The following is a 5,896-nucleotide window of genomic DNA, read 5'->3' on the forward strand; positions in this document are numbered from 1 at the left end:
TCTTATACATCATTTAAGTGAAATCTCAGGAAGATCAATAGTTTTGTAGTTTGAATTGTAGTGACGTCATGTGAAAACCAGCTACAGCCTAGAACCACCACGAGCTCATGGGCAGCCAACAGCAGTTTAGGATCGACAAACGAAAGATTATATCATTTGCGTAGAGAGTAGCTCAAATACTCGGAACGCTCAGCACGCTCGGCACGCTCGGCACGCTCGACACGCTCGGCACGCTCGGCACGCTTAGCGCACACTCAGTGCACTCCGCACACTCAGTACAGTCGGTACATTCTGTACCCTCTCACAAAAATACCAAAAAGGTATACACATGTGAAAAGTTGGAAAGTTTTGTTTTCTAACTTGATCCCCAAAGATACAGTTAGTACCTTCATGGATATGGTTGTATAATAATGCAATTGATTGTGACTGCTCATGCAAATTGTGTTATTGAAAGTCTTTTGTTGAAAAAGAAATGTCCAAAAGTGTAAATGATCGTCGTTTCGTGACAATGAATTTTATTTCGACAAAAATAAAAGTACAATTACAGCCAATGAATGTCAAAGGAAGATATTGTTTATCTTTTGATGATTTTGAATGTTAATACACGTGCAAGTGTTATTCTTGAACGTTCCTTACGCACCAATGAAGGTCAAGTTGGTGTTAAAGAGCGTATATTGACCATAATGAAACAAATTTGGACTCAAATGAATGGATATTTTCTGTAACTGAACAGCAAAAGGTGTAATAAACTAAAATAGCAAATCAAAATCAAAAGAAAGCTTTATTTGCCGACAGGGTTTACATGCATAATCGTCTACTCGACACTTGGACTATAAGCATTTCACCGGCTAAACCGAACTAATTGGACAACAACAAAATAAAACGAGGAAATCTACATTATAGTTACAATATGCATACCACTACATATGAGTATCAACAGCAAATCCCTTCTCAGTGAAGGATGACCGAATGAAAGAAGGGATAAAGAAAATTCGTTAAAGCATGCAGTGTTAAAGTTTAATAATCATTTACGCTTAAATTTGAATATCACAGTGTGTATTTTTTCCGACGGCTCAATATTTACTTTTACAGTCATTTGATCGGCAGTACCAACCAAATTAACCTAGAAATTCTCTCAAGCATTTCGCCAAACCGAATAAATTGAACTAACAAAACCAGGAAATCTCCATACTTTGTAACCACTATATGCAAGTATTCACATAGGAGCGTCAAAAGTGAATTTAGCAAATCCTGTTCGCATCGGATTAAAGTGGTTTGTTGACCTTTCTTCGTTTTCAACAACAGAAGAAAAAATTTTAGCAGTCTACGAAGCGGCTGCGCCAACAGAACTAACACAAAGAAAACTCCAAAACTCGCCCGGCAGTGTTTACAAATACGGTTTTGGTTACGCTTATTTTTAGACGTGAAGTTATAAGTTGACGACGAAAATCGACAGAAAACTCGGCAGTTATATTCTGCAGGTTGCAGGTTGCAGGTTGCAGGTTGCAGGTTGCAGGTTGCAGGTTGCAGGTTTTAATTTAATTATAACAGGAAAACCGCTGGCACTTAAAAGAAACGTACTGGTGGTAGACTTACCGTGACTGTTACATGACGCTGTTTACAATCGCTCGGAAAGGTGGCTTCCACCTGAGTGCCAAACCGGCCGAAGCGATGGGAGGAGAGTATATTCCTATGATTTTAAGCCTGTAATGAATTATTGTTTTAGAAGAAACATCGGAAATATCATCTGAAATATCTGCTGAATTTGGTTTCTTCTCTGTGAGTACCAAAATGAAAGCACACTGAGCTTGTGCTAGTACATTCCGTTGGTTAAAATCTTCTGTTATTTCATTTCTTTATTTATTTGCTTCATTTGTGATGGCAATCTTCTGTTGTTGAGGCAAGACCCGAGCCAAATGTGGAATCGATGGAAACATCTGTGGAGCGGCCATCCAGATGACTTTGATGAGATTTCACTGGTCTCAGCGTGCCGATCGATAAGTCCTCATAGCGGATCGATCATGTTTTCACTATGTGAAAGACCCAAACTACTTTATTATTTAAGAACCCCTGACGAGGGTATAGGTTGTTAATTATTTTTAGTGCCAGCGGTTTTCCAGTTATAATTAAATTTCAACCTGCAACCTGCAACCTGCAAAATATACCTGCCGCAGAAAACTTAATTTGTTTACAATAGGCAACTTACAACAACCTCCACAAAGCGACTCACGTGTTATTGTTTAGAGACGAGCGAAATTAAAACTATGTTATTTATAAGATGTCTCACAGCATAGCTTCAAACAAGGAAGACTTTAAAAAGGATTCCTATTGACAATAAGCTTATCTCGCCGAGGGAACTTGATAATTTTCATAGCAAACGCCACAACAAAAGTCACTTACCGCCAGTTGGCAATTCACTTCGGCCAGTGTAAATCTTCCAGGCAGCAAAAGTTGTGAAGGACTGAATTGAACTAATCTTTTCTTTTCTTTTTCCGCTGTGTTTACCGTTTTGTAATTTCTCCGTTCACACAGACACGTTTGACTTCTCTTGTTCATCACCTCACCAAGTCGTGTGAGTTTTCTTGCACGGCTGCACAGCATCGCGTCGCGCGAATTTTAAACTTGGGAGGTTCATTTGTCGGGTACTTTCGTCTTTCTATATACAGCCCTCGTTAGCTTTGCTTCACGTCGTTGTGCGGTATTATTTCATCTCCTTTCTCTAGCCATTGACTAGCTATAATTCACGGCATTGTTCAGTACTGTTTCGCTTCCTTCCCCAGCGCTGGCCCGCTCTCTTTCGCGATCTTCTTCGCTACCTCTTTGCCTGTTAATTCTTGCTTTCTGTTGTTATCTTAATTTTTTTGCTTCAGTGCAACCCTATCTTAAAAACGTTGGATCAACCTCCGCAATCGTCTGTCGACATAACAAATTGAATTGAGTCTTCTTTTCTTAAAAAATCCCGCCAAGAAAAGATGGCATTTGTGAAGGTGAATTAATCAACATGACACGAGCGTGGGACAAAGAAAAATTCTGAGTTCCCGACAGGAATCGAACCCATGACCTTCCGAACAGCGGGCGGGCGCTCTATCCACTGAGCTACGAGAACTCATGGAGAGCAAGGCCATTTAACTGAGTTCACCATCTTTATTAACTTATTACTACTCACGATGACTTCGATAGTGTTGATCCTAGCAGTATGCGGGACACCTGTCATATATGAACTCAGTTAAATGGCCTTGCTCTCCATGAGTTCTCGTAGCTCAGTGGATAGAGCGCCCGCCCGCTGTTCGGGAGGTCATGGGTTCGATTCCTGTCGGGAACTCAGAATTTTTCTTTGTCCCACGCTCGTGTCATGTTGATTAATTCACCTTCACATTTCATTACCGAGCTTAAAATTCACCATCTTTATCTTAACTTATCACTACAAAAGATGGCATTCTTCCGCTATGGAGTATGGCCGCCATCTTGCGCGACTTCGTCGCCGCCGTCGTCGTGCGTACGCGCCCACGAGCAGTACCGCTAGCCATGATAACCATGAGAAAATCCGTTCATGGGTAACCTTTACTTTCCTGTATGAGTATGGGACTCCGCTTGGGGGCCCTTCGGGCCGCCGGAACTCCGCTAAAAAGTGCGTTCAGCGTAGAGTCATTATACCACAAGGACAGCACAACGTCTCGTCCGCTCAACAAAGTTAAGCCCTGTTCGGCACGGTTAGTACTTGGATGGATGACCAAATACGAATACCCCGTACTGTAATAACTTCCTCTTTTTTTCCTTCCCTTTTCGAGGCGATATTAAAGACCGCAGAACTCCCAGCCTTGTGTAATGTCGTTTCTGCTATATGTATTTAAGCTTATCAACTATTTGTTCCTCATTTCGCCATGTCCGTATTTACTTGACTGTATTTGTTCATTTACAATATCGTATAAATAAACAGCGGAACAGGTCTTTCGGATTCTCTCCAATTCTCTTGACAGTTGATCGTCTAAAATATTTAATCACGGCTTGAATCGTTGGAAAATTCATACAGCTCATCAATTTTGTGACTTTCTATGTCTTCCTTTTCGGCGATCGAGTATGGTTAAACCTGTATGAGCAATTTATGTAATTACAGGTAGCTTCTAGTTATAAAAACGTTCGTACGAAAATTTATTGAATGTAGAGCATTTCTGCGGTCAGATATTGAGTACTTGCGTCAGAAATTCAAAGAATACCTAACTTGACACAGTGCGAGCGACCGTAAAACGGCATAAACGGCGGATGTTCGAAACCCGGAGAGGGGGGACTCCTATATGAAAAGGTCGGGGATGCTCGTCTCAGGCACAAATCAAGGATTCTGGTCTCACTTAGGGTGTTGATGACGAAACGTCACCATCTTTAGAGTTCAAAGTAATCTTTAGGGTACATTCGAAGAAGTAATAATTAAAAGAAACGCTCTCATTTAATTTCTGGTTTTAGGCTTGATTTCCGCTGATCTCTCGAGTACGCGAGTCGGGTCTACAAGTGCGCGAGAGATACTTTCTTGACCGTAACAGTGGCTAGTAATCGAATCTATTCCGTTTTAAGTGCTATCTTTTAGTGGTCTAATAAGCTCGAGCAGCTCCCATATTAGTCTCCTTTAGGAGTAAAACTCAAATATTTCGACGAGCATCCCTGACGTTTTCATATTCGAGTTCCCCCCCCCCCCCGCCCCGCTGGGGTTTCAAATGTCTAACAGGAAGTGACCCAGTGAAGAAGGAGTGATGGAGTGAAATCGCTTCACCACTACAACTTGGAAAATAATATTTCCAAGTCTAAAAAGGAAAGAAAGAAAGGAAAGAGTGTGTGATTCCTGTTTTAAATCTTGCACCATTCCTGTTGTACTTTACCGTTTTAAAACAAAAAATTAAGATGCGACGAAAGGGAAGGAAAAATTCAAAATCTTTCCAAAACCACTACTCTACGACAAGAAAACTCGACAAAACCTGGCTTCGACTACGAGTTTATTCTCACCTCAGTTTTCTTACTTGTACTTGACCACTACTGGGTTTAAGACTTCTATGCCTATGTTGCATTACCGAAAAAATGCTAAACCGTCTTTAACTTAATTTAACAATAAAGTTAGTGCCTAGCAAATCCCAAAATAAATCCTTGAATTGAAAGTATCAAATACTAATTCCGAGTGAAATGCCTTTCAATTGAAAAATATATATATACTTTCTTGAACTCTTTGTCTTCGCGGCTTTTCGTCAAACCTTTACTTGGCCTGCCTTGGCAGCCCAGAATGAGCTTCTGCATGATCAGACAGCTTAACACTGTCGTAATCCTTGTCATGCCATGTTATGTCTGGATTTATGAAAACGGTGTTACTGAGACTGAATCAAGTGTTTTTTGATTTAGTTGATTTTTTCATTTTTTTTTTTCTGCTTTCGCTATGACAGCAACTTGTAAATCTTACCTAGCATGGAATGTAGAAACTCCCTGCCGCATGTTTCATTTATTTAGGTATTTTTTTTCATCATTTATCAACCACCCCCCTCCCCCCACCCCCTTTTCAATTTGCGTGAATTTTAGCCCAGGCTACACTCGTCTGAATTCAGTTCGCGCGGTGACTCTGACAAGGAGCGACCGATTAGCGTTCTGTATTTGCTGTCTAAAGGAAGTCTGCCCGAGGACATCATTAAGTCCAATGAAGGCCCAAGTCTAACGATTTGCTAGTAAGCGTCGTCCATTATCGTACGTGAGGCGGGCCTGAGGAGATGTGTAAACTGTACGGGTCACATTTAGTCCCGTAACAGAAGGCCGTTTGCCCTCCGGCGATAATGTTGTGCTTGCTTTAGACAGCAAAACTCTTTAGCCACATCAATTTAGGGCTTAGACGTGCAATGGACTAGACATTTCTAGCTGCTGTTGGCGT

At 41.0% G+C, this 5,896-nt stretch overlaps 1 non-coding gene across 1 annotated transcript; it reads left to right on the forward strand.

Annotated features, from left to right (window-relative positions):
- Positions 1–3,249: 3,249 nt before the first annotated feature.
- On the forward strand, positions 3,250–3,322 carry Trnas-gcu (transfer RNA serine (anticodon GCU)). Its single transcript has one exon. It is a non-coding gene; the product is annotated as a tRNA-Ser (tRNA).
- Positions 3,323–5,896: the final 2,574 nt, after the last annotated feature.

The sequence above is a fragment of the Orbicella franksi genome, chromosome 8 (genome assembly GCF_964199315.1).
Source record: "Orbicella franksi chromosome 8, jaOrbFran1.1, whole genome shotgun sequence".
NCBI classification, from domain to species: domain Eukaryota; kingdom Metazoa; phylum Cnidaria; class Anthozoa; order Scleractinia; family Merulinidae; genus Orbicella; species Orbicella franksi.